Raw genomic sequence first — 11,979 nt, forward strand, 5'->3', positions numbered from 1 at the left:
ACGATACAGTTGTTGGCTAGGGTACAGTAGTTGACCACTTCAAATTTCTGCCGCCATAGTCTAATGAACATGTGTGCTTACGCATCAATGATACACTTTGATCAGAAAAGACAGTTCTACCTTTCGTTTCAACCAAGAACCGATGATTTCAGTACAAGCATTCCGCCGTGAGATCGTCGGAAAGGAAAACGTGTAATTTCAACTGTCAAAGAAGGTAAGGGCTTAGCGGGCATCTTTAGAGCGGCGACTTGTTTAACGACTGCATAATCATTGTTCAATTTTGTTTGCCGTGAATGCCATTGATCACAATAGGTGACAAGGGCCCAATGTTAACATTTGTCATACGTCCAGTCGTGTCGAACGTGATTATGCTGTGTTTTGGGGGGTGTTCAATAACTGGTTCGACGAATGCACAGTAATACAGTTATTGACCACTCGTAATTTTCGTGCTGAAAGACCGCGATGAAAATTGATTTAGATCTTTGGAGGCATGGGGTAATGTGCCTTGCTTTTATATGGTTTCGGGTATGCATCTCCGATGACTTCTGATTTTTCATCGATCCGGGGATCGGTACGATAATTCGGAGGTTAAAGGCGCTTGACGAAAGAAAAAGAAACAAAAGCAGAAGAAGAAAAAGTAAGAGGCTAAGAGATGCAAAGAGAAGAAGAGGAAAGGAAAGAGCAGGTGAGAGAGAAATCTAAGAATAAAAAAAAAGCGAATGAGAAGCCAATGAGACCGCGGCAAAATGCACGGCATACGTCGTGAAGGGTGCACATGAAACTCACCCTGTCCCAAGACAATATGTCTTTGATGGATTTAATAAAAATGATTTTAGAGTAAAAAACATGCCATTTTCTTTTATATTCAGTAAGTGGTCAACAACTGTACCTAGACCGATCAATAACTATACTTTTGAGTTATGTTTCTTTATAATAGCTAACTACTGATTTCTTCAAAGTTTCTTTGGTGTTATAATCATCTTCGATACTTTTCTTTCCGCCTGGTATAACAAAATTTCATTTATAAAATTCAAGTTATTTATTCCATAGCGTTTACCTAAACTGAAGCTCTTAGGTGGTCAATTACTGTATCGTTTACCCTACATACATAAATATCAAAGGTCATTTTACTTATATAGAGGATTCATAAGGTACAGAAATTACAGAGAAAATTATTACAATAGATTTATATAATTCTAAGATTGAAAAATGAGAGATATAAATATTCTAACTTTGTATTAGAGGATTTGAAAATCAAGCATTCTTTTTTTCTTGTTGAGTTGTTTTTAAACTATTCTCATTTCACAACATAGCAATTTCAGCTACATCAAATATGGTTTCGAAACTTTGAAATTTTCGAGTATTATTAGCATGTACGAAAAAATCCGTGTTACTCATGGAATGACCTCATATTTATTATTGCTGCGTTTCTATTTTTTTGAAACATCAAAATTCTTTGTTGACATAAGTCACGATTATCTGACGGATATATGAAACTCTGTAAAGTAAACTATTGCTCTGAATAATACTATATGTTAATAAGAGAAAATTGAGGTGACAGTAGAAGGTTCAAGATACAGTTACAATATTATTTTCCCTAAACGAATTAAAAAGAATTTCATACAGTAAGAAAGATGGTTTAGGAAATGTAACAATTAAATGAAGCATTCGAATTAATCTGTAAATTGCATGTTATATTGTTTTTTCACAATTTGATTTTCCTTTGCATCATTTAATTTATTGGTGTTGAATATTATTCGACGTCTGTGATATTATAAATGTTATAATTTCAATACCGCATTATTGACTTTTTAAAGATGTTCTAATTTACTCATAATTCTTTATTACATTTCTTTTTCTTTATTGCTTTTTGATTTAAGGTACAACAATTACATTTTGACTCAACTAGTATTAAGTGCAAAATATTAATCTTACTTTATTTAAATAGAATATCTTTTATCCTTCAGTTTGTTTTCTCACGCCTTTCAGGTAACAAAATCGTTAGATTGTTTTCCTGCTGTAGATGTTAATTTGCCCCTAATACCTTGATGTTTCTTTCCTTTGTTGAATAACCAGAAAACTCCAAAGCTAGCTTATTTTGGAATTTTGTATATTAACGTTAATAAAGGATATTTAATTTATATATAACGACTGTATGGATTAAAGATATACATCCACATAGTCTATATCCTTAATTATTAATGAGCACAAGGTAAACAGATGTACATCTTAGAAGGTATATTACATTTAAGCATAGATAAGAATATATGTACATATATATTTGTATTCTCATACTATGTTGTCCTCCTGTAAATTAATACTGCCAGTGTAATGACTAAGCGTAAGATAGTGACATCTCTTTATAGCTTGTGTAATTGTCACATAATAGTATCTAAGGGTGGTATTCACAGCCGCTTCTTAAGCTTAAGATCACCTTAAGCATTAGGCATCCTTTACTACAGGCCTGCCCTTTAGGGTGCAAATACCTCCTCAAGCTCTGGGTGGTTCTGGGACCCGGGCAACAACCGAGCGCGGAACTTTTACGTTGCTAACCACAGCATAGGTTGCGGGAGAACTGCAAGACTGTGCATGCATCCATATTGGCTCGTACCACGAGTCTATATAGCTGGGTCTCATGCGTATGGGCGCACACACACTCTTACAGTTCTCTTAAAACCCACACAACGATTAGCAAGGTAACAGTTCAGCCCTCGGCTGTTGCCCGGGTCCCAGAACTTGGGGAGGTATTTGCATCCTAAAGGGCAAGCCTGTACTAGAGAGTAGAGGATGCCTAATGCTTACGGTGATCTCAAGAGTAAGTAGCGCCTATGAATACCGCCCTATATAGCAAAAACGTTTGATACCAGCAAACATATAAAGAAAGACAATGCTAAGTCTGTGCAATGATTTGTATCCTGAGAGTGTTCACGATTTCTGTGCCCTGCTGATACCATTTTCAACTTCGAAACTTGATGAGTTCATCTGAAAAAAATTACATTATTATGTCGGTAAGACCATACCGAAACCGATCTACAAGGTAATCCTCCTGCGACACTCGATAAAGGATGTGCCGAAAATAACACGCCGCTAGCCGCAATGCCTCACTGACAATGAGTGTTAAGGAGAACTCCAACGGCGGGTGGCTCGACGAGTCTCGCGCCATACTCGCCGTGCTCGGCGTCGTGGGATTGATCTGCTCGGACTCGTTTGGCTGATGGTTCGGCTTGAACTTCCCGTTCTTTGTCCACTCGCCGCTCGCGTTCACTGAACAGACTCGCTGAGCCTACAGGCGAGGCGAGCCACGTGCCGTTGGAGTTCACCTTTATGACTTTCGACCCCCCACATTTCTCATCTGGTCTTTGCAAAACAACGCCAATCGATTCCTTATGTTCCTCCGATGAAAATAACACCAGAAACGACGTAATTCGGGTCATAATTAAAGAGATTCAGTGTGGCATCGGTGCGTGTTATTTTCGCCACTACGTGCCGGGCGGCATCTTTGAGGAGCGTGGCGAAAGGATCATCCTGTCGTACCGAAACCGCAATACAGTAAATCCTCGTTATGAGTCCGACGAACGGGGCTGGCGGCGGGCTCATAGCGCGTTGTGGACACTATTCCGCGCGGCCAATGGCGCGAGTGAGAAAACACAAGAGCGAACGAGAGGAAACGAAAAAGCCTCTTACTCGTTCCCGGATTCCCTCATTCTCGTTCGAAGGATTCCAAGAAATGGTGGGGATAGTTGCCGGGCTTTAACCCTTTGACTACGAAAGGTGTATATATACGCTCTCACAAGTCTCAATATATACGAAAGAAAAACTGAATATTTTTAATTTATTTGCAATTATTTATTTTTTTAACCCCTACAAATGGTATCAAATCTCCGGGTACCGTTTTGGTCAGTAGGTAGTCAGTGGACAACCAGTCGCAGCGCCTGATATGTGAATATCGCGCCGCCTGTATTGATGGTTCTCTCCGAGAGTGCGCTGCGGTCAAAAGGTTAAACGCGTGGTAGAAACAGGCTCATAACAGGGATTTACTGTACATACTACCGAAATCGAAACCGAAATAATTACCGGTATTTTTCCGGGTTTCATTAAATCAATACGATTTCTCTGAATCTTTGTAACTTATGATCCAGCTTAATTGAATATAATTCATAGAACTAACAATTCATCCTAACAAGTCATGTGAACAACAGAGGTATCAAAGAATTTGAAATATCAATTTTGTGTATTCTCTTTACAAAGAATTAAATTGTTTTACCTTAAACGGTACGTGCCCCAGGTTATTTTTAGTCGGCCCCAGATTTTACACGAAACAAAAGTTTCGATCGTATTATAAATTCAAACATAGCTTTAATAAAATATACCTTGATACTATACAAATGTATAAAATAATACACTTTTTACTACCGTTATTGATAATTTAGTTATTGGAATAAACGGTGTCTTTATTTTTATTCTTTGCAATATATATCATGTAATATAATAGGTTTATGCCCGTAAATGAAATAAATAAATAAATAAAGTTGAAATAAAGGGAAAAATTCTTTACTGAATTGATTTATATTTTTACGTATATATCTACATTTTCTTCGAAATTGTTCTTTTACGTTTGATTTGTAGAAATATAATTGAAAATATCTTGAAACTTGTAATCGAATAGGATGACCGAAAAGTTACTGGTAAATATATACTAATGTATCGGTATGTTCGTATAGCGGCACATATAACCTTATACCGGTATTTTTATATTTCCATTTCTATAAGGGATACGAAGGTACAACCGAAAAGTACCGGTATAATACCAGTATTTTGTTTCTGGTATAAGTCCCTGCATTAAAGTATGAGAAATCGAGCTTTCAAATAAAGGAAACCAGTAGCACAGCCGCGTCTGGTTAGAGGGAGGTCGAATAGACGCTTGAGGAAAATTAGACTGGTGTAAGCGATACCCCTTGTAGATTAGCCCTTAAAACTCCCACGTCATGTTGAACACGACATAATACTTCGTTCTAGCTCTTTCTAGAGTGCAAATAGTTAAGACAGAAAATCTATATCATTCCGTATTTTAGGTCCGCCTTGACCTGCGACGTTTACTTGCTTCGATAGGCGCCTAACATTTTCCCAAGATTAAAAACTATGATTGTTCCTAAGGTCCTGTGACAGTCTTGCAATGCGGACTGGGAAACACATTTAGCGTCTCAAACTCGGGGTTTCCTCAAAAGCCCACCCCAAGTTCTTTCAATCAAACGTGAGTTTGCTACCGGTTCCACTTATTCGTAACCTCGAAATCTCGTAATCTAACAAGTGTCATTTTTTAATGGAATCTCATCTGATTTCGAAGTTAAAAATGGTATCATCCGATTTATTTCGACCTGACATTTTCAACGACATATAGAAATGGTAGAACGCTGTAACGTCACGAATCACTCTACATATTTAACATGGTCTTTGAAAGAAGCGAGAATTAATGTTCGATTCGGTGATACAAAGAGGAAATGGTGATAGAGATAATAAAGAACATAGAGAAGACAATTTAAAAGGCGAAAAATTCATTGTAGTCATAAGTCATACTCTCGGCAACAACGACAAATTTTTTGAATTTTGTGTTCGCTATAAGTTTCAATTTAAATACGTTCTACCTTTGTGCATATTCTTTGAAACGAGTGTTACCTACGCTGGTTTACTTAGTTCTTTAATAATCAAAGAATTTCCACAAGTTATATATTTGATGTGCTGCTGCGTGTATTTCCCAGATGGGCAAAACCGTAACATTATCCCATTCTTATCGCTATAATAAGTAATAAAGTTATAACACTGTATATATATATATATATATACCGTATTAATCCGTCAAAATAGTCAATTCTAATTGAACAACAGATGGCGAGATTTCGTACTTTTCGACCGATTTGCCTTAGGCTACAGTTACAGTGCATGGCGTGTTGGCATTATTGAAACAAACAGGTTACAGTAATTAATGTGGCTGGTCACATTGTAGGCGAAATGGAGCGTGTTTCTGGTCTTACGTATCGATGCGAAGTATCACAAGTAATAAAAAATATGAGTTAGAAAATTAATAAATCTATTTTTTCAAAGGAGGTTATCGTGGTGCCAAATATGCCAAACCTATCGTAATCATAATACAGCACGAAAATTATGGAACGAAATTGTTGAAGTTGAATCCTATATACAATTGACATAACTATGGTTGATTTGAAGAAATAATTTTCTGACTAATAGATTCGCTTACCAATATCCATAATACAGGTAGACCAGTAAAATTTGATATATGCTACTACTATCAAACCTGAAATCGCTGTACTCACTAAATCAACACACCACTTATCAGCTCGCGTCAAAAAGCTTGTACACTGTGACGGCAGCCTCTCCCTCTCCCTCGTACGCGTGCACGAACATACACAATCACAAAAATAAATATCTAAAATAGTTCGTGCGCGTGAACTTTTTTCTATTCTTTCTTTCTTTGTATTCTCTCTTATTTTTTCGTAACCTATTTTTGCAATCTTTTTTGTTTGAAGCTTCTCGTCGCTTCGGGGCTTTCGAAAACATTAGTCAGTTCAATTGCTTGGATCGTTCTCGCTCTCTCGCTCTATCGTTTTAACCTCCGAATCACACTCACTCTTTTCCTACGTTTTCTCTTTTTTCATTAAGAAGGTTGAAAGATTATCTTTATTTTATAGAAATTAACATGTATTGATAAAGCGACTATAACAAATGTCATCGGATTTTTCAAGCAACTTACAGTGACTATAATTTAATTCTAATTTTATGAATGAAGTTTTGTAAAAATGTTTCATAACCATTTGCGTTAGTTTATATGTACAAAAGGTACAATAAACACGTCGCAAGACTGCCAAATAAGCCATCACATTACGTTATTTTATGTGTTGTAATTTAAAAATCTAAATATATTCATTATTTATTACTTTTTCCTGAATGGAAAAGTAATCGCAATATGTATATACAGTTAGCAAAAAAAAAGTATTTGGACGCTTTTTAAAGTCGCATAACTTTTTTAGAATTGGTCCAAACAAGTAAGGTCGAAAATCGCTGATTTCGGGAATTTCACGATTTTCGACCTTATTCTGCGATTTTTAAGCGTTTATAGTTCAGAGCAACCTTAACCGATTTAGATAAAATTTTAGGCATGTATGTAACTTACTTCAATCTACAAACGGGTTTTTTGAATTTTCATTACAGGCTTACGAAAAAAAGGTGAAAAAACTACCTTTACTAATTTTTTTTGCAAAACTACCAAACACGCCACTTAGCAAACTAGTCCTTCTAGCTTCTCAAAAAATCTCATGTCGTTTGGACCAATTCTAAAAAAATTATGCGATTTTAAAAAGCGTCCAAATACTTTTTTACTAACTGTATAGGAAACATTACTTACATTCATTTTTAAAAAAAATCTTTTAAGTACCTATTCATTCAGAACAGGATCTCTCGAACGAAATTTTTTTAGGGAAATATTTCCGATGACCTTTGCTACTTAAACGACTTTTATTTGCTTAGATTCGTTGCTAACGTAGAAAGATGTCATGCAAAATGAAGTTTTTTTTTATAATTATTAGATTTCTTCAATGAGATCCCTAATAGCGTGTAATGAGAAATCAAAGACACCTCGTCAAAATCACGAAGAGTATTATGTGTAAAATTACATAATACGAAATATACGTTTAAACGTAGTTATTGTGCCCAGCACATTTTTCTCGTATTTCATAGCTGCATATGTATGATACATCGTTGTAATCATTTGCTTGCAAACCTCAGTGATACGTACACATGATACATATGTATAAACGTCAAGAAGCCGACAAAGTGAAAAGTAGAATATCCATGTGTATTTATATCTCCCTTCAATAAGCAGATTTCAATAACTTGCAGGATATCACCTAAATGGACGTTGATAATTTGGCGTTATGAGAAAAACTTCTAAACTTTATGTTACAATAGACTTTAACATTATAGCTACATATCGTTCAGTAAACTCGAATCATATCGTAACAGAAAGCACTTCATTTTAGTAATTAATTTTTTAATCGCTCGCGAAGCTTTGACTAATCCCGACAATTATTTTATTCACGCTCATGGTCACTAAACGCGACCAACTACTGTAAATTGAAAATACGCAGTCTAACTTTATCCGTATTAAATGTTATTATTATCAAGTTTATCAGTTTTATTACATACTTAAATAAAATATGAATGATCAAGTTTGTACTATACGTCGAATATGGTGCTTACAGTTAAAACGTTAAATTGAAAACATGGAACGTAAACATAATAGACTATACTACTATTTTATTAATAAAACTAAAACTTGTCAGTATGCACCAGTTTTTGTTATTCCATTCGAAATGATGTAAGCTGGCTAAGGAATTATACTCTGAATTATTATTTATGAATAATAAAAAACAAATTTAATGCATCATCCTGATGCTTCTGTGTCATTGGTACTTTTCGCCAAATTGAAAGTATTGACACTTTGTGAAATCCAAGTGGAACCATGAATCACCAATTTATATCGAGGCAGCTAACACTGCTTATCCACGACATGAAATTACATTTTAGTTGTGATATCTACTTATAAAGAAATATTTTTTTCTCTTGGTGTTATCCAGTATTGATTAATATTAACCATTAGCAGGGATAGTTTTCAGTCCACTCGGAACTATTGACTATTAACAGCACATGGTGATTGGCAGATGGTTGCCCAATTTAGCAGTAACCGAGTTAATCGTTAAGAAGAAAATACATAAAGATTATTGATATTCAAACACACATGTTCGATAGCGCTTTTAGTATTCCCGTGCCGATGAGAAAATTAATTTTTGCTGAAAATCGGAAAGTCGAGATCCGAACGTTTTTTGAACGGGACTGAGCATAAATTATAAGTGTCGATGAGCATAAGGAAATTGTGGAATATTAAGAATTTGTTGGCCAATCATTTGTGTACAAAATGCCTTCAACCATTTTTGTCTCTTTCTTGACTGAAAATGTGGTTTTCGATCTCTGCAGCAACCGAAGTCTCAATGTTTTCTTTAGTAACAAACTTCTGATCCTTGTAGGTTAATTATGATATGTACATAAATAACTTTCGTATAAAATCAAATATCGCTTCTGGCTTGCCGTTAGCAATGCAGCATGTACCTATGAAAATTGAAAGTCACAGTAATTATGGCCGGTATTCATAGTTGCTACTTATTCTTAAGCAAATGCTTAAGCATGCGGCATCCTCTACTAACCTAGTAGCTAGTAAAGGATGCCGAATGCTTAAGCATTTGCTTAAGAATAAGTAGTGACTATGAATACCGTCCTATGACTGAGGTTGTTAGGAAGTTTTGTGCACATTAAGGAAAATAAATAGTCACACATTTTTTAGTGACGTGATGCCTCCATGTGTCGTTAAGGTTAGCATTTACACAACTCTGATGTTCTATTATCCGAATATGAAGTGAGAGAAAGATATGCTAAATACAATAGTTTACAAAAATCATATATGCTTGTGAAAATGAATTTCTTTTTAATCTGCGTATGGCAGGAAGTTGTGCTGAAACCGTTTACTTCCGAATGTGTCGTTGTATAAACTTGTTATTTATAAGCCCAAATGAGGATATGCAGCAAATACGGATATAGTATGATTGTGCCAAGAGAAGCGGTAGTTGAACTTACGTAAATACTATCGTCCATTGAAAAAAATCACGGATAACGCCGTAAGAACACAGAACATTTTAGAATTTCGCCAATTATCACATTTAACCGAACATTTGGAGTACGAGCGCGACTCCAGACATCAAAGTCATCGACATCATCCAAGTGATGTCAGGTGAAAACAGATCCTCGATTCTGACTACAGTCAAAATATTTTTCTCTTAATTCTCATAGCGTGGACAAATCTGCAAGTCATTCATCGCATGCAGCATTGGAGGATCAGTATCATCAAAAACGTAATAGCTTTTTCGTTTAAAACCTATCCGTTTATGAGACGGAGCGACTGGACTAGTCTTGCAGACTAGCTTGCGTTATGCACAAGCGCCATGGGTCCAGTGACCCTAAATTTCTTCGGGTACTGGTCCAATTTAAAAATGCCCTCTTTTTCTAATAGCTATGTTCTCGAACAACGTTTACATACGTTCACAAAGATCTCTCGTATGAAAATCTATTAAAACGTTTAAGGCTGCCGTCTCATTGAGCCTTGAATGTGTATGTACGCTCACCCAAGCTAGGTAAAGCGTGTACGTATACGCGATGTACTAAACAAACCGTTTCACCTAACTTTCACCGTGAAATCGACAATAACGAAATTTTTGCGGCTATAGTTGCCTCCAGGAGACATCCGTGCAGGCGGGTCTGGTGCATTTGAATGCTAATAATCACCGTACGTTGAAATAATAATGAACTTATGAAAACTGACAGAATGAGGCTTCAAGGCTTCTCCGTCAGAGGCATTGATGGTATATTCGAGCTAGTGATCCTCTAGGTAGTGATCGGAAAATGTGTCCGCGTTTTTTATTGGTCGACGCCATTGCTCTCCTAATACCAATTCGATTCCACAACATTGAGCGAAAAGTGGGATCAGCAGCAAACTTCATTTAATACTGAGGCGTGTGATCTATGAACTAAGGAGGGCAGTATTCTTTTAAAATGTGCCCGCCGATTTGTGACTTCCGCTTTAGGACAAAATGGTGGACACATTTTCCGTTCACTACCTAGAGGATCACTAATTCGAGCCACGTAGCACCAGCACTAGTTCAAATCCAAGCTAGCCGGTAAATGTAGGAAAGACATAGTTGCCGATACATATGGAGTGTTGTATCGCGCTGTTGCCGCATTTCCCCTATTACTAATTTGTTGTCAGCAATGTATGTCGTCCAGTGATGCCAGAATTGTGGGACGTCGAACGTGGGACCACGCTTAATACCCTACCGGAATTCGGACTCCGGTCGTAGGAAGGGGAAACGCATGCGCGCGATGACGCAGTGACGCCAAACCAATCAACGCCAAGATGGGAAACGATGGGAAACGAAACGACGTCATCACCGCCAAGCCAAGCTAGCCAAGGCAAGTGAGGCCGCAGCCAACCAGCGTCGACAACATATTTCCCGGTGACGCTGGTTGGTCGTGGTGTCGGTTCGTGTTGGCGCCACATGGGTGGCTTGGCGCTGGCGTCATTTCACGCACACATTACCACCTGTAGGTGTTTTCCCCTCCATCAGCGTAGCTTAAGCCCGCCGATCCCTGCGTCCCACGATTCTGGCATCACTGATGTCATCGCCGTGCACCGCGGGGTCGTTCTTAAAAAAATTTTTTTTTTTTAATCGAAGGCCTTCATTTCTGAGGTCCCCCAAGGCCTGAGCCGAGCGACATTGTATCGCTCACCCGTCTAACCTGCCGCCTGGAGTTGCTCGGCAATGTACATATCACCGATTATGCAGAAACAGAATTTCTTTATTTTTCATCGTATCAATATGAAAGTGATTCTGCCGATTAAATAGACGGAATATAATTTTAACTGCTTTGAACGAAACGGGTGTTCAATTCTGCAAATAAATTTAATGTGCAATATCGTTAATAATTATAGTTCAAATTATGTCAGGTTTGGTATCTTTCCATCTTTCCTTCCTACACTTCCGGACCTCTCTATGTTTCATTATTGCTAATGCTACGTTCAGTGCGGCTCTGACGCTAGATTCAGCTCTCGTGCCGTATTCTTTCAAGACTTCTCGATAGAAAGAGGTAACTCTGGGGCAACAGCGCGTCAGAGACAGAGAGAACAGAAGATGTGGCAGCTATGCGTCAAAAGTTCGTCCACACAGAGTACCTGGAGATGTCAACTTATGTACAAGTTCTTTTTATTGACCGCAGTAGTTTCATTAGTGTCTGTCTGTTTAACAAAAATGAGACGGCAGCCTTAATATCTATTTTCTACTTCTCGGTAATCAAAAAAATCGT

The 11,979-nt window shown here is 37.2% G+C and overlaps 2 long non-coding RNA genes across 2 annotated transcripts; one reads left to right on the forward strand and one right to left on the reverse strand.

Annotated features, from left to right (window-relative positions):
• The first annotated feature begins 149 nt into the window (after nt 1-149).
• On the forward strand, nt 150-1,640 carry LOC143372295 (uncharacterized). The gene is made up of 2 exons (XR_013086271.1): nt 150-214; nt 595-1,640. It is a non-coding gene; the product is annotated as an uncharacterized LOC143372295 (long non-coding RNA).
• A 4,859-nt stretch (nt 1,641-6,499) lies between these two features.
• Nucleotides 6,500-11,930, reverse strand: LOC143372279 (uncharacterized). Its single transcript, XR_013086256.1, has 2 exons — nt 10,769-11,930; nt 6,500-10,503 (listed from the first exon to the last, which is right to left on the reverse strand). It is a non-coding gene; the product is annotated as an uncharacterized LOC143372279 (long non-coding RNA).
• Nucleotides 11,931-11,979: the final 49 nt, after the last annotated feature.

This window comes from Andrena cerasifolii, chromosome 8 (assembly GCF_050908995.1).
Source record: "Andrena cerasifolii isolate SP2316 chromosome 8, iyAndCera1_principal, whole genome shotgun sequence".
Taxonomy (NCBI): Eukaryota; Metazoa; Arthropoda; class Insecta; order Hymenoptera; family Andrenidae; genus Andrena; species Andrena cerasifolii.